The 22,753-nt window shown below is 41.8% G+C and overlaps 1 pseudogene; it reads left to right on the top strand.

Moving 5' to 3' along the window:
• The first annotated feature begins 2,335 nt into the window (after positions 1-2,335).
• On the top strand, positions 2,336-18,146 carry LOC118858048 (annotated as a pseudogene).
• Positions 18,147-22,753: the final 4,607 nt, after the last annotated feature.

Below are 22,753 nucleotides of genomic sequence, written 5' to 3'. Positions count from 1 at the left end.
CCTTGGCTCTTTTAAGCTAAGGACCCAGACGCCTCTAGAGGAGAAAGTGAGGCCAATGACTTTGCCCAGCCCTCCCTCACTCAAATCAAAGTCAATTGCAAGTCATGTCATCATCTCCCTAATGTTATGGTCCTCTTCTGGAATGAAGGACAAACCACACACACAACCTGGAAGGGAGGAAGGCAGAAGGAAACTCACAACACTTTTACATCTGATCACTAAATACAGTTCTGAAGGACTCAGATCATTTGCTTCCACAGTATGTAGCATGGGAAAAAGCATCAAATTTGAAATTAGGAGAAATGTTCGTATTCCTGGCTTTGCTATGAGCTACACGACATGGGGCATGACATTGAGAACTAAGTTTCCTGCGGTACAAAGGGAGAGGTTTGCACTAGACAGCCCCTAAAAACCTCACTGCTTTTAAAAGATTGTATAAAAATCTTTGTAATTTTGTATTCTTAACCCTAGATGAGTGACTAGGCCTTGTAGATTGTAGTCCAATGGGAGAACTCATGTTCGCAAGGACAAGACAGAAGTCCAAGAAAGCAACTTCTTAGAAGTAAGACATGGAAGAGCACAGAATTATTACCAACTATGAACCAGCTATGCCCAGTATATGAGGAGATTGTATCTTCCCTCTGCATCTCCCCCTCTCCCTAAATACTCTCAACATGGCCAAGAATTTTCTCTGTATGACCCAGACCTCTTTTTCTATCTCCTTATGTCCTCCAGCACTACCTCGAGTATAAAGTCTGTGACAGAGGTACTCAATCCCATTCTCCAGCCCCCACAAATACGTCCATATTTATATAGCCAAACATGGGGACCTGGGTATGCTCTAGTTCCTTGGGACTTGCAACAACTTTAGTTTGAAGACAAAAGGACAGGAATCTTTTTTTTTTTAATGGAATTTTGATTTTTTTTTTAGTTGTAAGTTGTGATCTATGTCTCATAAGCAGAGGTGAACAGAGTTTCCTGTTGTCGTTCAGTTATTCAGTCATGTCCAACTCTGCCATGGGGATTTCTTTGCAAAGATACTGGAGTGGTTTGCCATTTCCTTCTTCAGCTCATTTTACAGATAGGAAAACTAAAACAAACAGGGTTAAGTGATTTGCCCAGGGACACACAGTCTGAGGTCTATCCACTACACCACCAAGCTGCCCCTGAACAGTTTAGTGAATGGGAAAGGTGAGCCCTGGGGACAAACTAGTTCCTCTGATTGCCTTACATCTTCCTGAAGACAGACACCATGGACTGATAGAACCCACTCATGGTAGGGGCCATAGCCAGAGACAGTTTATCAGGATTGGATAGCAAGTACAAATTCTGCATGTACCCAGTACAGTAGTTTGGAGAGGCTAAATAAGTTGGGGCCGGTTTATCCAGAGAATCACAGCCTAGACCTTAGAGGAAGAGGGTGGGGATTGGGTCAGCAGAGTGCTGGGGGCATCCTGAGAATACTGAGGGTGGTGACTGTGAGCACAGGGAGCAGTAATTAGTATTATCTAAGTCTTGCCTCTAGAGATGAGGTGAGCCCAGGAGGAAAAGCAGCTTCTGTAGCCCAGGGACAGATGGGCCTTTCATCCACAAGGAATCTTAGGAGTACAGTTGTCCTGAAATCATCAACCAAACATGTTGCCTAAATTAAGAAGCTCATCCTGTCTTCTTCACCTCTCAACTTTTGCACTGAGCTGTTTCCATGGGAATGCATGTAGGAGCATGATCAGCAAAAGAAGATTCAGAGAAATGGGTCCAGGGAAAAACCAGGACCAGGATAGGGTGAGGGAGTCAGCTACCTCAACATGCAACATACAGGAGTCTGACACAAAGGACACAATGTAACACTCCTTTTTAGGACTGCACTTATTTTCTATAGAAGAACATCCTACTCTCCATGGTATTCGGGGATTTATTTTGTGATGTCAGTTCATGTCTTACACTAGAGGCTCATGGCCTCCATTAGACAGTGACTAATTAGACAGTGAAGGGAAATTTGCAAAACTTGCTCAGAGCACACACATGCTTTGACCTCATTTTAATCGAGCATTAGGTGTGCGCAGCAGACAGAAGGAATGCAGGGTCATGTCACAGCGTGCTCAGACACTCATGCCGAAGAGAACCAAATTTGCCCAGTGCTACAAAGTGTCAATTCAGAACCCACACATTGCAGTTCTGCCTAGTGACTGATGCTGCTGCTTGTGTCTGATGCTAATTGGTTTCCTGATCAGAAGCTGCACGACTCAGAGGCATTGTGTTCTTCAAGACGTGGAGGGCAGGCCTTATTGGAAACCTGCTGCAACCTTTAATCACCAGTCCCATCCTTGTCCCCAACATGGTGTGTGTGGAGTTTCTGGGAAGCCCCTGTAGGACAGTCCTATTGATAGAGCTGAGCACGCCCACAGCCTGGGGCAGGGAAATTCCAGGTAAGTACAAAGCATCTCCTTCCTAGGGACAGCTGACAGAGGCTGAGACCCTCTAAGAGAGAAAGCTGGGCTTAATGTCTCTTACCTCCTTACTACTTTAAATGTAAAGAAATCACTTGATCTCAGGATAGAGTTATAATTGCCAGACTCTTATAGGAGAGAAAAAAGAAATGGCACTGGTTGGTCTGGTGTCATTAACAATAGGATACAAAACCTAGACCAGGAAAAGTTTCTCCAGAAAGAAGGATGAATCTTGAGAATAGCAAGTCTCCATACCTGGGATATACCTGGCATGCCAAGTCTTTATCTAGGCCAGGGCTGTCCAAAACATGGGCCATGCACCCCCATGCAGCCTGCCTGTGTCCAGCACAAGCACAGAAATCGACACAAATGCTTTAGTTAAAGCATGTATGTCAATTTCCATGCCTGTAGTAAACACAGGCTGGCTGCATAAAATCGCACTGGGGGCCGCATGCGGCCCATGGGCCACACTTTGGACAGTCCTGACTTATACCATGGGGAGAAACATCTTAGAAATCCCTGAAGAGTACAGAAGAAATTTATAAGGGTTACTAAGTAGTCCTTGGTTACAATTAATAAAGAATCTGCAGTCCTAAGGTCAGCCAGCAGGAGGACTCCCTAGGGACAAAGTCTGAGTGTATTTGACCCTTGTCTCTTATTCCATGTGGTAGTGAGGTTGAGGACTTCCCTGCAGATCTTAAACTACCAAGAGTTTTACTGAATAACATAAAAACCACATGCTCATATTCACTTAGACAAGAAGGGTTCAAGGAAACATTTCCACCCACACTTCATCGTCATCCAAAGTTCCAGGTTTAGATTCATTCTTAGAAGTGAAACTGAGAGTATTTGTAATTGAAACTCGGGCATTTGGCTAGACTAGGCTGGTACAGAATGGTCTGTGAAGATAATAAGGGCTGGAGGGTTTTATACTAAGGCAGACCAAGGAAGGGTATATAAGTCCGTTGTCCAAATTTTAGCTGAATGCTTTATTTGGAAGCCACTTTTAAAAACTACAATAATGAATAGGTCAGATGTAGCAAAACACAAAAGGTTAGAAATCTTTTGGAGTTGAGGTCTGAATTCATGGGCATTCATCAATCACTGTAGTTTTTTCATCTTCAAGTCTTCCCACCCCACTACCCACACCTACACACACACACACACACACACACACACACACACACACACACACACCCATATATACACACACTCCTCTGGATGGGCCCACATCACCCAGTAGCAGCTTCTGTTCATCTCTCTCTTTGCTTACGTCAAAATCAGTGGACTTGAAAAGCTTGAGAGACAAAGTTGGTTGGTTCAGGAGAAGGGTTTGTAAGCTTTATTTCAGGGCACAGAAAGACGTATAGCAGAAGTATAAGAACAGTGGAAGCCTAAGCCAATCAATGTATCTTTTCTTCTTCCTCAATTCCTCCCTCTTTGTGCTGGGGATATGGATGTGATTGTCAAGGCTTGTATAAATTTAGGAGAAGGGAGAACACCCAGCTCTATACGGTGTGCCCTATATGTCCTAAATGGTGAAAAAGCTCTGGAAAAATCTGGGTCCTGACTGTGACTTACTACCCATGTATCTTTCAGGATGTAACATCACCTCTTTGGGCCTCAGTTTCCTCAAATGAAAACTGTGGACCAGATAACCTCTAAGATTCCTTCCACCTCTAGATCTGTGATCATATATATGTGTATGTATGTATGTATGTATGTGTATGTTAGTTCACCTAAGCACGATAGATTTTGCTTTAGCCCCTTAATTTAACTGTATAAATCTTTCTATTTGAAGTATATTTCTCATAAACAACTGCTTTCTAATTCATTTTGCTAATGTGCTCCATTTTATGGGTGAGTCGATCTCATTCATATTCACAGTTATGATTGTTCATTGTTTATTTCCCTCCCTCCTGTCCCTTTTATATGTTTTCCTCTCTTCAGCCTTGACCCCCTCTTAATAAGGAAGAAAAGAGTGATAAGAGAAGAATGTGTTCAACATTAGCAATGTATATTTAATGCAATGCACTTCCATTCCTCCACTTCCTTTCTCTTCTCTTCATCCAGTCCATGGTCACAGACTCTTATCTTTTTTCATTTTTCCTTTTTTTTCTCCTTCACAATTTACTTTCCAAAATTGGAGTTTGTTTTGCTTATAACTAACCCTTTCCCAATTCTACCTTCCTTCTTTTAAAAAAAAATAAGTTTTTACTGATCTTTTTTACATCATCATAACTTTCCCAGTTCCCAGAGAGACATCCCATATAACAGATAACATTTTTAAAGACCAAAGAAGAGGAAAAAAATCAAAGTAATTTATTAATGTATCAAAAGAGTCTGAAAATATGTTCACGTGCTATACCCATGGACCTCCACCTCTACAGAGAGACAGGGAATGGTGTTATCTCATATCCCGTCTTCAGGGCTAGGCTTATTCGTTGAAATTTTGCAACATTAATTTTTTATGGTTGGTCTATCCACTGACATTATGTATATGGTTTCCTTGGCTCTGCTTACTTCACTCCGCATCAGTTCATGTAGATCTTTCCATGATTTTCTGTATTCATTATATTCATCATTTATTACAGTACAGTAATATTTCATTACATTTACTTACCATCTTGCCCTTTCCTGTCCCCCTGTCCCTGCTTGATTTACTATTGAACTTAATGTATTTTTGCCTGCAATCCTCTGTGTGTGTGTGTGTGTGCATGCGCGCACAAATGCATGAGCGTATGAGTGTAAGAGACAGAGAGAGAGAGAGAGAGAGAGAGAGAGAGAGAGAGAGAGAGAGAGAGAGAAAGAGCACATTCAACCCTCTCTTGTCTGGTTGAAAAGAAAATGGGATTTAATTGTATCCCACTCTCCCTACACCATTTCCTACGTATAATACAGTATGCTCACTCACCCAGATTATGTGAGATAGTTAAGATTCAGCATCTTTCTCCCTTTTTCCTTCCATACTATATTTCTATTTCCTTCTTTTTCTTTTGGGATCACTGAAACAAACTACTCCCAAGCTTTCTATCTTATTTACTCCCTCTATGACCCTCGCAGAGAACATGGTTTTGAAGAGAAATTTGTTTCTTCTCTCTTTATTAAAATATAAACTCTTCATTATCATATGATTCCTTCTGATTGCTAAAATATATTTGCTGTTCTATGTTCCACTTGACTGTTTTGTTTGCATTTCAAAGTATTTATTCAATTCTGTCTTTTTCATCTGGAATAATTGGGAATCTTCTATTTTATTAAAGGTCTCTTTCCACAAAATTATATTCCATTTTCCAGGTAACTTATTTTTTTGTTGCAAGACTTTGTCTTTTATATTCTAGAAAAATGTATTCCAAGCTCTCTTTTTTCTTTGACAAAAAGGTCTGAATTTCAACTAAGGTATACCCATGAGTTTTCATTTAGAGATTTCTTTCGAAAGCTGAATGGAAAATTCTTTCTATTTTCATCTTGCCCTCTGGTTCTGATAGGCATAGATAGTTTTGCTTCATGATAACTTGAATTATAATTACAATTTTTCATGATTAAAGTTTTGAGATAGTCCTATGGTTTTAGGTTATCTGTCCTAGATTTTTTTAGATGAGTTGTTTTCTACATGAAATATAAAAATGTATTACATCCTTTATATAAAATACATTACATTCTCCTCTTTTTTCAGTCCTTCAGTTTCATTCTAGTATTTCTTAGTGTTCCATGGTTTCACTGATTTCTATTGGATCCAACTTAATTTTCAAGGAATCTGTTATTCAATTAAGGATTTGTACCACCTGTACTAAGCTGTCAATTCTCCTTCCAATTCTTTCCTTTAGAACTTTCATTAATTTTCTTGTTCTTTCTTCTACAGATCTCATTTCATTTATACTATCATTTTTAAACCTTTACTTTATTTCTTCTAGGAATCCCAGTAAAGCTCATGGCAAATCTGTGTCTTTGCTTGAGAACTTGGCTGTGGTTGTTGTGTAGTTATTTTCTGCTTCTGAATCTATGTCTTGGTTATTCTTGGCTGCCTAATATTTCTTGATCATTGGTGTTTACTTTTGGTTGGTCATTTTGCCAGTTTTACTACCTGAAATGGGAATTTGTGTCATGGCCAGCCTTTATACATTTCCAGAAGGAACAGTAGGGGCTTTCTTGGTCCTGATGTATATTAGCTGTAGTCTGGGTAATAGGCACTGTGTGCTGTAACTCATAACTGAGGTAAGCCAAGGCAGTCTAATACACAGTGTGGCCTGATAATTGCCCTCCAGGTTCAGAATCTGCAGGCTTCTATACCTTGGTTCAGGGTCAATGTGGCACAACTACAACCTCTAAATATCTCAAGCTACTCCATGGTCAAGTTCCCATCTCCCTGACCTTGTGTACACAATGTTAGAAATACGCTGAAATTCAGGTATCAAGGACAATTTATTTTAGAAGAATCCAAAGGAACTGGAAACAGTATGAAATAGTCTTTAAGCTCCAAAATATGTGGCATAATAAATGCTAGGGAAGGGAGAAAGGAAGCAAGCATCTATAAAGCACTTTGGGGCAGCTAGGTGGTGCCATAGTACATAGAGTACCTGGCCTGGAGTCAGGAAGAGTCATCTTTCTGAGTTCAAATCTGGTCTCAGACACTTACTAGCTGTGTGACCCTGGGCAAGTCACTTAACATTTTTTGCCTCAGTTTTCACATCTGTAAAATGAGCTGGAAACGGAAATGGCAAACTACTCTAGTTTCTTTGCCAAGAAAGCCCAGAATGAGGTCTCAAAAAGTTGGACACAACTGAAAAAAGACTGAATAATAACAAAATCAAATAGGCACTATACTAAGCACTTCTGACATAAATACAAACAAAAGGAAAGATAGCCCATGCCCTCAAGGAACTTACTTTCTAATCTAGAAGACAACATTAAAAAAAGGAGCTTAAAAGCAGGGGGGAGGAAGGAGGGAGGGGGGAAGAGGGATGTGAAGGTACCTGGCATGGAGGAATGGTCTTGAAATCCAGAAGCCAGGAACAGAACAGGGAAGAGAATGAAAGCCAGCCTTGAAACTTCCAAAAAAATTGAGGCTCCAGGAGCAGCTCATCAACGGGAAAAGGGGGGTGGCCTTACACTGGGATTGTTCTGTGTTGAGAAGGCCACAGGGATATTTGGATATTCCAGGGCAAGGAGGCCCCAGGAGATGAGGGAAGTTCCAGGATGAGACAGCATGGTATAGAAATCTGAAAGCCAGGAACAGGGCTGGGAAGGGAAGTGGGGAGAACATTATGAATCAAAGTTGTCAGGGAAGCCTTTAATGGAGTAAATGGGAACTGAACTGGGCCTTGAAAATTAGGATTTATTCAAGTAGACAAATACAGCAGAGAGGAAGACGTGACACCATGAACAGACACCATAAAAAGTCTGGCTTATAAGTGGGATGATGAGAAGAGCAATCTGACTAGAGGGACAGGGACATTTTCTGGAGCCATGAACAATATGTTGAATAGGTAAAATGAGGCCATATTTTCAGAATTCCAGCAATGAGGAATTTCATACCCACCTTAAAGGCTAGGTGGTTCTTCCTAGTATATGAGGGTGAAGAAGATAGAAGTCAAAGCTAAAAGCAGATAAATAGGTCCTTCATTTACTTATCATTTATGATGACTTCATTAAGTGGGATGCAAATATCTAAGGACCACACATTGGTGAAGAAAATGTTTCTTTTTGAGAATTTGGTCCCATTTCCTTTTTTCCTCATAAATACATACACATTACATATATATGTATGTATGTGTATGTGTATATGTATGTATATATATATACATATACACATATCTGTATACACACATATCTATACATATATATATGCCTCACACTATACATATACATATATTTATAAATGCCTCACACATTAGTAACACAGACCTCTGAAGTATAAGAAGCCCTTGAAAAATGTTGACTCACTGACTACAAGTAAGAAGAAGAACAAGCATGAATAAAGGAAAGATTTGCTTGGCCTGGCATTTAGCCTTAGTATGTCCCCTACTGGAAACCAGTTTTTTTTCAGTCGTTTTCAGTCACATCTGACTCTTCATGAATGCACTCAGGGTTTTCCTGACTAAGATACTGGAATGGTTTGCCTTTTCCTTCTCCAGCCCACTTTACAGACAAGGAAATCGAGGCAAACAAGGTTAAGTGACTTGCCCAGGGTCACATAGCTAGAAAGCATTTGAGTCCACATTTGAACTCAGAATGATGTCTTCCTTATTCCACCCTCTGCACTATGGTGCCACCTAGCTGCCCTACTGGAAACTATAATAGCTCACGTAAAGTTAATTCTAGTGGAGACTAGTGTGTCAGGAAAATCTGGGGAAGAACTAGGGAGGGCCTGGCAGGTGTGACTGAAGGAGAAAAAGCTAGAACAAATGAATTTGATTCTAATATACCTCCACAAACACATTTGAGATTTCCCTGTTTTCATCCAGGATTCAGTATTAGAAGAGCATTCAAAGATGACTTAGGTCAGTGAGAGGAATCCTCTATGATAATAGCCTGGTCTTTCTCCCCAGAGAATTACCTACATCAGGTGAAGTCCGAGTGTCACATGGCCAATGGAACCCAACGGGTGCACATCGTGGGAAGACTCGTCTACATCCAAGTGGAGTTTGTGTGCTTTGACAGTGATGTGAGACTATTTGAGGCAAGAATGGAGCTGTGGAAATCCCAAGTCCAGAAATGGAACAGTCAGAAGGAGATAGTGAAGCATGCAAGGTCCATAGTGAATTTGTGCAGACAAAACTATCTTTTATATGATAAATTCATAGTGCAAAGGAAAGGTAGTAGGGAACTCAAGAAAGGGACCCTGACTGATATGGGTGGTACATGCAGCAGAAAGGGAACTGAACTGGAAGTCACATTCACTGGTCACTAATCCTGATTTACTCACTAGCCATGTAATTTGGGTCCTATATGTGTGTGTGTGTGTGTGCGTGTGTATAAATATATATATATATATATACTTCATAAACTGTATATGTGTGTGTACTATTTACATATATGTGTATATAGTATCCTCTATGTGTACATACAGAATACAAAGTATATTAGGGTATACTATATATACTCTATATACACTTTTCCCAAACTAGTTTTCCTCATTGCTAAGATTAGGATAAATAATACTTGTCCTGCCTGTCTCACAGGGTTGCTGTAAGGCAAGAATGAGAATATATATGAAAACACTTAGAAATTGGTAAAATTCTATATTAATATAAGGCGTTACTATTCCTGTAAGAAAACTTCAACACTGCCCCACCCCAACTCCTCAATAACCCCGCCCTAAGTTCTCAGACACAAATTGAGCCAGAATTAGGAGTAAAGAAATCTGAGAAGTAAGGGGAAGATTATCAGATGATCTCATCAGTGGGAAGGTGGGGCTTGTTCCTCAAAGTTCCTTCTCCAGGAACTGAGAAAGAGAAAAGGAAGCAATAATTTTTTTCTCTGGACAAGCTGGGTCTATTGAGGGGATTACCAGACCAGTGGGAGAGGCCTCTGGGAACCCGATGGCCTCTTTCTGTTGAGATGAAGCCATTTGTAAGCACTAGTAGGGCATTTAAGGAGATGAGAAATTACTATGATAGGAGACTTAGGCATAGATTCTCAAATCTATGGGAAGAATTGATTGAAATATAAGCCTTCAGGACTTGGGAAGATGAAATCTGTAGCTATGCGGGTGGTTCAGTGCACTCCTTCCCATGGCTTTTGTGGTTCTTTTTTTTTCTTTTGTTTCTTTTAAATTTATTTAATATTTTTGGTTTTCAGCATTAATTTCCGCAAGATTTTGAATTACAAGTTTTCTCCCCATTTCTACCCTCCCCCCCACTCCAAGATGGCATATATTCTGATTACCCCATTCCCCAGTCAGCCCTCCCTTCTGTCACCCCACTCCCCACCCCCATCCCCATTTCCCTCACTTTCTTGTAGGGCAAGATAGATTTCTATGCACCATAGCCTGTATATTTTATTTCCCCGTTGCATGCAAAAACAACTCTTTTTTGAACAACTGCTTTTAAAACTTTGAGTTCCAAATTCTCTCCCGTCTTCCCTCCCCACCCACCCTCCCTAAGAAGGCAAGCAATTCAACATAGGCCATACATGTATCATTATGTAAAACCCTTCCACAATACTCATGTTGTGAAAGACTAACTCCATTTTCCTCCCTCCTACCCTGTCCCTCTTTATTCAATTTTTTCCCTTGATCCTGTCCCTCTTTGAAAGTGTTTGCTTTTGATTACCTCCTCCCCCTATCTTCCCTCCCTTCTATTGTCCCCTCTTTTTTATCCCCTTCCTCCTTTCCTATGGGGTAAGATACCCAATTGAGTGTGTATGTTATTCCCTCCTCAAGTCAAATCCAATGAGAGCAAGATTCACTCATTCCCCCTCACCTGCCCCCTCTTCCCTTCCAACAGAATTGCTTTTTCTTGCCACTTTTATGTGGATAATTTACCCCATTCTATCTCTCCCTTTCTCCCTCTCTCAATATATTCCTCTCTCATCCTTTAATTTGATTTTATTTTTTTTAGATATCATCCCTTCATATTCAACTCACCCTGTGCCCTCTGTCTATATGTATGTATGTATGTATACATATATATATACACACACATATATATATACACACACACACATATGTATATATGTGTATGTATGTATATTCCCTTCAGCTACCCTAATACTGAGATCTCATGAACTACACACATCATCTTTCCATGTAGGAATGTAAACAAAACAGTTCCACTTTAGTAACTCCCTTATGAATTCTCTTTCTTGTTTACCTTTTCATGCTTCCCTTGATTCTTGTGTTTGAAAGTCAAATTTTCTATTCAGCTCTGGTCTTTTCACTGAGAAAGCTTGAAAGTCCTCTATTCTATTGAAAATCTATTTTTTGCCTTGGAGCATGATACTCGGCTTTGCTGGGTAGGTGATTCTTGGTTTTAATCCTAGTTCCTTTGACCTCCAGAATATCATATTCCAAGCCCTTCAATCCCTTAATGTAGAAGCTGCTAGATATTGTATTGTCCTGATTGTGTTTCCACAATACTCAAATTGTTTCTTTCTGGTTGCTTGCAGTATTTTTTCCTTGATCTGGCAGCTCTGGTTGCTTGCAGTATTTTCTCCTTGATCTGGGAGCTCTGGAATTTGGCAACAATATTCCTAGCAATATTCTTTTTAGGATCATTTTCAGGAGGCGATCGGTGGATTCTTTCAATTTCTATTTTACTCTCTGGCTCTAGAATATCAGGGCAGTTCTCCTTGATAATTTCTTGAAAGATGATGTCTGGGCTCTTTTTTTGATGATGGCTTTCAGGTAGTCCAATAATTTTTAAATTATCTTTCCTGGATCTATTCTCCAGGTCAGTGGTTTTTCCAATGAGATATTTCACATTGTCTTCCGTTTTTTCATTCCTTTAGTTCTGTTTATAACATCTTGATTTCTCATCAAGTCATTAGCTTCCACTTGCTCTAATCTAATTTTTAAGGTAGTATTTTCTTCAATGGTCATTTGGACCTCCTTTTCCATTTGGCTAATTCTGCAGTTCAAGGCATTCTTCCCCTCACTGGCTTTTTGGAGCTCTTTTGCCATTTGAGTTAGTCTATTTTTTAAGGTGTTTTCTTCAGTATTTTTTGGGTCTCCTTTAGCAAGTCATTGACGTTTTTCATGGTTTTCTTGCATCACTCTCTTTTCCTCTACTTCTCTTACTTGTTTTTCCAAATCCTTTTTGAGCTCTTCCATGGCCTGAGATCAATTCATATTTTTCTTGGAGGCTTTTGATGTAGGCTATTTGACTTCATTGACTTCTTCTGGCTGTATGTTTTGGTCTTCTTTGTCACCAAAAAAAGATTCCAAAGTCTGAGTCTGAATATGAGACCGTTTTTGCTGCCTGTTCATGTTCCCAGCCAACTACTTGACCCTTGAGCTTTTTGTCAGTGTATGACTGCTTGTAGAATATAGAGTACTTTGTCACAAGCTTGAGAGGTTGTACTACTAACAGAGCTACTTCTACACAGCAAGCTCTGCCACACCAGTGCTCCTTCTCCCCCAAGAACTGCCAACCAGGATTGCGGCCCAGATCTAGGCAGGGCAAAGCAGGCTTTGCACTCCTGCTCTAATCCGCTGCTTAATTCCTCACATCAGGTGGACCTGGGGTCAGAAGCAACTGCAGCTGTAGCTCTGGGAGTTGCACCACCTCTGCCACCCCCAGGGTTACTGCGAACTCCTATCACTCTGTTCCAGTGGCTTTTCCCACTAACCTTCTCTGTTGTCTTTGGCGTTTTCTGGGTTGAGAAGTCTGGTAACTGCCACAGCTCACTGATTCAGGTTGCTAGGGCCTGTCCTGCCCAGCTCCGGGTCTTGTTAGTCCTGGCGCAGCCCACCCTGGGCTCTGCTCTGCTCCGCTCCCAGCTCCCTGTGATAGACCCTTCCCAGCAACCATTCAGGCTGTCCTGGGCTGGAACCCTGCTTCCCTTTGCTATTTCGTGGGTTCTGCAGCTCTAGAATTTGTTCAGAGAGGCAGCTAGGTGGCACAGTGAGTAGAGCACCAACCCTGGAGTCGGGAGGACTTGAGTTCAAATCCGGTCTCAGACACTTGACACATGTACTAGCTGTGTGACCTTGGGCAAGTTACTTAACCCCAATTGCCGTACCCCCAAAAAAATGAAAATAGAATTTGTTCAGAGCCATTTTTGTAGGTTTTTGGAGGGACCTGGAGGGGGGAGTTTAAGCAAGTCCCTGCTTTCCAGCCGCCATCTTGGCTCCGCCCTGCTTTTGTGGTTCTTCTGATCATGAATGCATGGACCAACTGAAAAGGCTATGGGGAAGGAGAAATAATTGGGTTTTCCCAATTCTCTTTCCTTGCCATATCCAAGCATTTCTGTGAGCACCCCTGTAAGCAGGGACCGATTAACTGGAAGGAAAAGGTGAGTATGTGATACCACAATAATTCAGAGTCAACCTAGGTCACAAGGGGAGACACTTCTGACTTGTAGTTGAAACTTCCTGTATGTTTTAAATGAGTTGGTATTTGTAAAGCTCTGTGGCTGGCACATAGTAAACATCTAATAAATGTTTGTCTTCTCACTTGATTCCCTCATTAAAATGTGAGCACCTTGAGAGCAGAGATTGACTTACTTTTCTATTTATATCCCTAGAGCTTGGCACTGTGCTTTTGCACATAGCATACATGTACAACAAATGCATATGTTAATAAATCCTTTATTCATTCATTCATTCTGCTGAATTAGAGAGGCCCAGACTTAACTGTTTCACCAGCATTATAAAATTACTTCTACTTTCCTAGCTTCCCAGAAGGAATGGAGCCAGTTGTTCAGAGATATATATAGCAAATGTAACCTTTCCATGTCACAAAAGGCACCTCTCTACTCTCCATTTCAAAGTGGTATATGGTTTGGTGAAATAACTCTACCCGCATTGAACTCACTAGAAGGTCAATCTTCACTTTTAAAGGGCAGCAGGAGCAGATGGCTTGTCTTCCTTAATAAATTGGAAACAGAGATTAAAATCCAGCCTCATATTTTTGTTAGAGTTCACAGAAGGTGATCTTTGTTTCAGGAAAAGCAACTCTCGATTGAATAACCTCATAAAAAAATCCCGTGTTGGAGAAATTAAAAACAAATTTCAGGATGTCTATTTAAACTGTCATACCTACCTGGAGGGGGGTCACCAGCTTTCTAAGTCCCAAAACTAAAATGAACAATCCGGCACTTTGGAGAAATCACTGGAGAAGGACCCCTAGCCCTTCTTCAATCTCAACATCTTAGTATAATACTAACAACAGTAATAATAACAAACATTTACATAACGCCTTACGAGGTTTGTAAAGCTCTTTATATACATTACCTCATTTGAACCTCACCACAACCCCGTGAGTTGGTAATTGTAGCAACAGCATCACTAGCAGCTACTGTAGCTGTGTAAGATTAACAGCAAGAGCACACAGAAGGGTTGCCAACACAGGTTCTTTGGTCTGCTTTTCTAAGGAAAGCAACTTTAAGAGGTTAACAATCTCAGTTTAATTAAACATACGTATATCACTCATTTAGTTCAGCGGGGAAAGATCAGTCCCCTGAACTTCAGGGCAAATACAAACAGAAATTATAAACATCAACAGACAGACCTTGTCTGATTCAAATCACAATTCACAGTTACCAGAGAAGCACCAACATCCGGGTGACGAAGTTGGGGGGGGGGGGGGGCGGTGTTTCAATGGCTTGCCGAGAATCTTGTCACCTTTTCAATGAGAGTACCCCCAAAACAAAATGCCAACCTCAGATCTTATATACCTGTCTCAGGGCCTTGGGGCACTTGATTACCTCAGTGCTGAGAAGCACTCAAACAAACAACAGTGAAAAGTTCAATTTTGCTTGCCATTACATTTGAAAAGCAAGACTCATCAAAGGTACTTGATTACCTCAGCATTCCAAAAGAGAAGACAACAAAAAAGTCCTACCCTGATTACCATTATGGTAGTACAGATATATATGTCTCATTTGACAGACAAGTTTCAAAACTGAGACTGAGCCAATGTCAAAGATGGCATTTGAACCCAGGTCTTCTTCATTCCAAGTCCATTAGTCTACTATGTTGACATACTGTGTTTTGCCCATGTAGGTTGTAGACAATACACATTTGTAGAGTTGAATTGAATTTTTTGGACTCTTTACTGTCTTCCTAGCCTATCTCTCCTCTTGCTTTCAATTCCATTTTAAAAATTAAGTATCTATTATTTGTAAAGGTCTATGCAAGATGCTAAAGATATACCAATAAAAACAATTTAATCCCCTGCATTGGTAACTAAGGTGGGACTTTCTTACTGTTTTAAAATGATTAATTAAGTGTCTTTGATTGAGCCTTACTAGGTGCAAAGCCCCAGGCCCAAACCCCTATCTACTAGGTGCTAAGCCTATGTGAGTTTGAAGTCCTCAGGGTCCCAAGAGGAGCTGCTAAGATCAGAGCCAATAGTAGGAGCCTGAGTTCTGGTCACTCAGATGATGTTTGATGATGGCTAAAGAGTGTATAAAAAGAGAGAACAGAGCTATTTGCTTGGGGCTCTCACTCTTGGAGGTGTGTTGATGTGGAGACTCCGGACAGCTGTAGTTAAGAGCCCTCCAGCTTGTAAACCCAGATGCTGAGACTTTGTTAAACCCTAGTAACTATGCATTGAGATTTGAATCAGACAATCTGTCTGTTGATGTATGTAATTTGTTTGTATTTGCTCTGAAGTTCAGGATGCTGGTTTTTTCCCCTGAACTAAGTGAATGATAATTGTATGTTTGATTAAACTGAGATGGTTAACCCCTTACCATTACTTTCCTTAGTAAAGCAGATCAAAAGAACCTGTGCTGGCAGAGCTCTTGTTTTGGGGCTTGTGTTGGTCTTTCATCCCCACAGCAGCTGCTAACCGAATTGTTGCAACACCCCCGCTCTTAATGGACTTACAATCTAATAAAGGGGATTCAATGCAACACAAGTAAGTTTGACACAAAGCACAATGAGCATTCCAAAGTGCTTCAGGAAAATTTGGGCAAGGAGGGTTCCCTTTCATCTGGGAATATTAGAGAAATTTTCGTGAAGAAAGTAAGGCCTCTTAGGAAGAATTAATGCAGAAGGAAATCAGGAGGAATTATCTTAAAGTCATAGGGGTTGGCTAAAGGGGTATAGCCCTATGGAGACAGGAAGGACCAGAAGATCAGAGAACAGTTCATCCCCCTAAAGAGTCTATCTCTCATCTAGTCCAGCCCCAAGTGAAGGTTTTCCCCTCAAAGATACAACCAGTTGGGCACCACAACCTGCTCCTCTGTTCTGTGACCAGTTTCTGTCCTGGTGAGATCAAGGTCAGCTGGTTCAGGAACACAAAAGAAGAGAAAGCTGGAGTTCTGTCCACAGGCTGAATCCAGAATGGTGACTGGACCTTCCAAACCCTTGTGATGTTGGAAATGACTCCCCTCCCCAAAGAGGAGATGTCTTTACTTGCCATGTAGACCATGTCAGCTTGCAGAGCCTTGTCACTGTAGACTGAAGTAAGAGTTGATTCCTTAAGTCCCTGGTTCCTATGCTACATAAATCGGGAAGATTCCAGGGACCTTTCAAGTGAGTGTGCTATCCGTCTCCTGAAATCTCTCACATTCAATACCCTCCCTCCAACATTAACCCTGAGTTCCTGGGAGATGTCTCTTCCAGGGCAGAGCACCTGGGGACTCCTGATCCTCTCCTTTTCAAGAGAAATAAAGGGCTCAGTTATTTTCCTAATTAGCCTTCAGTTGCAAGAGCTGATCCCTTTTCAGGGGCTCCACATTCAACCTTTAGAGACCCCAGTATAGAGAAACTAGTATCTGAAACCAGCAGGTTAAAATACTCCCTTAATTCCTGATTCCAAAAGTGGTCCTTTATATTTCCCTTCTTCTCTCCCAGAGGCTCCCCTGATCCTTTTCAAACACCATACAGGATCCAGGACCTCTAGCAAAGACCCTAAGGTAGAGTAGATGGACGTATAGAAACCTCAAGATCTGTGTTCCCCAGGAGCGCTGGCTGAATCTGCCCAGACTCAGATGCTGACTGGGCTTGGTGCTTGGACTGCTCTTACTTGGAGTGGGACTTTTCATCCTCCTCAGAAACTTGAAAGGTAAAGGTAGGGTGCTGGAGCTTACCATTTGGGAGAAGTAGTTTTTAAATGAGGTTTTGGACTCTGGCGCTGATTGGAGCTTCCTTCTGTGTTGATCCTAGGGAGGGAACTGAACCTGTGAGGTCAAATGTCAGGACTTTAAAATCCAATCTCCCAGAACCCAGTTAGCCCTGGAGTAACCTAAATACATTGGACTAGCCACCTGAGTCAAAAACAAAGGAAAGAAGCTCTTCCCCTGGCTCTCTTCAAGCTTCTTGCAGCCATCAGTGGTCTCCTTCCAGAGAGTTCTATGCAGGCACAGGATTGAGACACTCCAGAAAGCTGACACCAAGCACACATGAGTATTGAGAGGACTTTGAAGCTTATCAAAATATAAAGAACACACACTTTTCCCCATCTCCTCTACAGGGGATAGTAAAGTTGTTCCAGTCTTGTACTGAATATTCTGATAGCCTTAGGATTCGTGTCTTTATGTCTTTTTCTTTCTGTCTGTCTCTCTGTATTTCTGTCTCTCTTTAGGTTTCTCTATCTCTTTCTCTGCCTGTCTGTTTATTTTTGTCTGTCTTTCCTTTGCTCTGCCTCCCTCACTCTGTCTCTGTCTCTATCTCTCTGTCTCTGTCTCTCTCTCTGTCTCTCTGTCTCTGTCTCTCTGTCTCTCTCTCTGTCTCTCTCTTTCTTTGTCTCTCTCTCTCTGTCTCTCTCTCTCTCTCTCTCTCTCTCTCTCTCTCTCTCTCTGTCTCTCTCTCACACACACACACACACACACACACACACACACACTAATTAAGACTCTCTGCTCTCTTTTCTGGGACCAACATGGTTCTCCTAATCCTAAGCCTGGAATGATTGAATGGAATAAGGTAAGAAATACTCTAGGGCACTATAGCTTTTTCAGACTGGGTTTTTCTGCTTTTCTCCCACAGATTCCTACTCTGTGACCAAAGAAGATTCAGATTTGGAAGGGATTGTGAACATTGCCCCATTGCAACAAGATTTTCCCAGAGCTGTTACCCAGTCCTAGACCCTGGCTCTGCCTTCAGTCTCCCTCAAGAAGCCTCAGGGTACAGGGGGGGAAAGAAGATGGTGCTTGTAGGGGCAGGGGCTTGGGTAGTTCTTTTCTCAACCCCTTACAGAGCTTCTGAGATGATCTTAGAAGCTAGATATTCCCCAGACTAGTTATCTTCTTCCTTCCACTCCAACCCACCCACCCCTAACACCTATGGTTCCCAGCCTTCTAGGAGACTAGAACTGCACTGCTTAACTGGATTCCTCAGCCATCTCTCAAACTCAACTACTTGTTCAAACATTTCGGATGATTTTGTGCCTGCCCTTCATATATTAATTCAGACAAAATAGATGTTACCTCTCCTCTAGGAGGTACCTTCTTTACATGGTCCACCACACTCTCCTTCCATCTGAAAAAAAATCAGCAAATCCAATATAACCAACTATGGAGCAGTGCTTTGTAACTCAAGTATTGCTCTCACTAAACAAATAAGAAAGGAGAAGCTTGTCTGGAAATCTATGGCCCATCCCAGATATTGAAGAGAGTGGTGAGGAGGGGAGCCCTTGATTTGGGATCAACTCAATTCTGGTTCATATAACCCCAAAATGCAGCATCACTAAGGACTGTTTCCTATTCCATCCCTTACCGTTCTTCATTGGGACCAAGGCATTGGTGTGTTGGTAAATATTTAACAACCAGCTCTTATGGTGCGGAGGGAGAGAATGTAAGTAGGACATACTTTTAAGTTTAATCTTCTTTATCAACAGTTTCTCCATCGGTTTCTTAAGTTTAGATATTGGATAAAACCTAAATCAAGCCCTGATCAGCAGTTTGCTCATTTCGGAGGCCTGAATGCTCACACTGAAAATTCAACAATTGGCTCTCATGAACTGATAAAAGCTGACTCCAATGCACCCCTCAGTTGAGCCCAGAATTAACATAGAGTCATTCTTGGGTAGCTTGCTGTACAAGATATGGACAGATGGAGACTGAATGGACAGGATGCCCTGCGGTGACAGGTTGGCTATTCAATTTTCCTTTCCTCTTAGAGGAGACTTTCCTATGATATTACAGAGAATTGATTCCAGGGCACCTCAGTTTAGCTTCAGAATTCCCTCTCCCCCTCAGCCTGGAAAAGCAATGCATAGTGAAATACATACATCACACTCACACTTAAGTGAACCAGAGTAATATCAGAAGTCAAGAGAAGCAATCCATGGTTGGGCAGGGACTCCCATAAACTGGGTCTATTCATAGACTATAGGGCATCCTTTTGACCCCAATACCCCTTTAATAGAGGAATTTTCCATTCCTAGGTTTGAGACTCAAGAATATACCCATCACCCACCAAGGAATAAGAGTCCTGTCCTGGTTCATTCTTTTTAAAGCTGCCATTTTAATAGTGCTTTGAGATTTGCAAAATACTTTATGCATTTATCTCATTTGTGCCTTCACAAAAACACTGTGCTGTGGAGATTACAGGTGTTATTTTACCCAGTTTATAGGTAAGGAAACTAAAGACCAGAGAGGGTAAGAATGTTATTGCTCATGGTCATGCACAAAATAAGGACTCCAGGCAAGATTCAAGCCTTGTTGCTGCTCTTGTTTCAGTCATGTTCAACTCTTCTGTAGCAACAATGTTACTTGCACCTGCTGTGGAGGTGTAAGGACAACACCAGCACACAGGAGGGCTACTAGCGCAGGTTCTTTGATCTACTTTTCTAAGGAAAGCAACTTTAAGGGGTTTACAATCTTACTTTAATTAAACACACATATACCATTCACTTAGTTCAGGGGGAAAAGTCAGCACCCTGAACTTCAGAGAAAACACAAACAGAAATTACAAGCAGAAATTATATAAACAGAGCAAATAACACAAATCAGCAGACAGGGCTTCTGTCTGTCTGTCCATAGCAATACATACGTAGTCACCAGAGAGAGAAGCACCAACATCTAGTTTTTCAAAGCCGGAGGGCTCCTTAACAGCTACCCAGAGTCCTGAAATCACAAAAACGCTCTTCCAATGACTGAGCCCCAAAGCAAAATGCTAACCTCAGAGTATATATACACTTCTTCAGGGTCAGCCCACAGAGGACACCACAACCAGGTGACTAGAACTCATGCTATTTAGGCTTTCTTGTGACTTAAGCAGGTCATCAAAGACTCTAGATTAATGAAAGGCTCTTGATGGAAACAGAGACAAGTCTCAATCAAAGGCATTTGATTACCTTAGTACTGAGAAGAACTAGAACTCCAAAAGAAAAAAAAGAGCAAAACAAAAAGTCCCACTTTGCTTGCCATTACATCTTCATGACCCCATTTGGGGTTTTCTTGGCAAAGATACTGGAGTGGTTCACCATTTACTTCTCTAGATCATTTTACAGATGAGGAAACTGGGACAAACAGGGTTAAGTGACCTGTGCAGGATCACACAGCTAGTCAGTGTCTGAGGCCAGATTTGAACTCATGACAGGGCATCTTCCTGACTCCAAGCCCAGAGTTCTATCCACTGTGCCACTTAGCTGCTTAGGAAGATTCAAACCTAGATCTCTCTTAATGCCAAATCTAGTCCTTCCACCCACCCCACCCCCTGCCTCCACTATATCACGTTACATTTCTGGTATAGATGTATTCCAGTCTGACCTTAGGAAAAGAACAGTTCCTCCCTACCCACCCATTCCTTTTCACTGAGGCCTTCTAGAAAAGTTTCCTTGATCCACAGCCCAGTGTTTCCTCATTCTTCCCCCTTCTCTTTCTGCTCCATATTTTCTTGTCCTTTCTCTCCTTTCTAGAATTTTGATAATAATGAAGATGAGAATAATGATGATAACTTAGTTTCTCTATTATGATTTATAATTACAAGCTTGTTGATAGCCACATACACATAAAAGCAAGAATTTGAAATAAAGGTTTGTGGCAGAGGGAAAGGACTTAGAGCATCTCCAGTTGGCTTTTGTGGTTGCTTTTTTCTTGCCTCTCCCAAAATTATTTTGCATGGGAGACCCAAAGGACCTTGGGGTGGCTGAGGAAAAATACTGGAAAATACGGACAGCTTCTATTGGGTTTGTTTTTCAGGGCCCCTCAAAATGGGCTTTTGGGGACATGGGATAACTACAAGAGTGTCAAATAAAAGACAGACAAAATGCCTGAGGATTATAATTAGTTGACTCGATCATTTCATGTTCCCAAAGAAATTGACACCTTAAAACTGAATTTGAGAACTGAAGGACTTCTCTCTCCTTTTGGAGAGAAAAGCTGCTGAGCTTTTTTCCCCCCTGTGCCTTTTATGCTCTTGTTCCTATGGGGAAGAGATAACTGTGTACTCTAGCTGGTGCCCAGGAGGGGAAACAAGGATATAGGTGCAAAGAGAGAGAACAAGGAATTAGCAGGGATGAGATGGGATACAACTCCCATCCAGAAGAAGGGCCAGCAAGAGCAATATGAAGATACCACTGAAAGATATGAGTGACCTCACCGCTGAAAATGTACAAGTTGTCCTTCTAGTGTGTGACATAGGCCACCCCTATTTCCTATGTGTGTACCTTTCATTCATTTTGCCTGGTCATACATACTTTCTATATGTGTGTGCCCCTCCACATTTGTCACCTAATCATATCCACTGTTTCTGCTCATATTGTATGTGTTTGTGAAAGTATGCCCAGATTTGTGGAACAAATGTTCTCTTGTGCCTTTTCTTGCTTTAGACTAATTATATGCTTTGTCTCACTAGTAGAAGTTACACTGGTGTGGGCTCATGAATTATAGGAATTTAGATTCACAGAATGGGGGGGCGGAGCCAAGATGGCAGCTGGAAAGCAGGGAGTAGTGTGAGCTCCCCGCCAAGTCCCTCCAAAAACCTATAAAAATGGCTCTGAACCAATTCTAGAACTGCAGAACCCACAAAATAGCAGAGGGAAGCAGGGCTCTAGCCCAGGACAGCCTGGATGGTCTCTGGGTGAGGTCTATCGCGCATGGAGCTGGGAGCTGAGCAGAGCAGAGCCCAGCATGTGCCTCGTGGACCAAGCAGACCAGGAGCCAGGCAGAGAGGGCCCTAGCACCCTGAATCGGTGAGCTGCAGCAGTTACCAGACTTCTCAACCCACAAACACCAAAGACAACAGAGCAGGTTAGTGGGAAAAGCTGCTGGGGACAGGGTGATAGAGTTCACGGTTCAGCCGCAGCCCCAGGGGCAGCGAAGGTGGGGCAGCTACAGAACTACAGCTGCAGTTGCTTCTGGCCCCAGGCCCACCTGGTGGGAGGAATTAAGTGGCTGATCAGAGCAGGAGTGCAGAGCCTGCTGAAGATCTGAGTCCAGTCCAGTTTGGGAATTCTTGGGGAAGGAGGAGTGCTGGTGTAGCAGAGCTGGCTGTAATAGCTCTGAAAACAACAGCGCATCCCCTCAAGCTTGGAACAAAGTACTCTCTACTCTACAAGCAGTTGTACCCCAACAAAAAGCTCAAGAGTCAATTAAGTTGGCTGGGAACATGGCCAGGCAGCGAAAACACACCCAGATTCAGTCTCGGACTTTGGAATCTTTCTTTGGTGACAAAGAAGACCAAAACATACAGCCAGAAGAAGTCAACAAAGTCAAAGAGCCTACAACAAAAGCCTCCAAGAACAACA

The sequence above is a fragment of the Trichosurus vulpecula genome, chromosome 7, assembly GCF_011100635.1.
Source record: "Trichosurus vulpecula isolate mTriVul1 chromosome 7, mTriVul1.pri, whole genome shotgun sequence".
Lineage (NCBI taxonomy): Eukaryota > Metazoa > Chordata > Mammalia > Diprotodontia > Phalangeridae > Trichosurus > Trichosurus vulpecula.
This window is presented reverse-complemented; position numbering and strand designations above follow the sequence as displayed.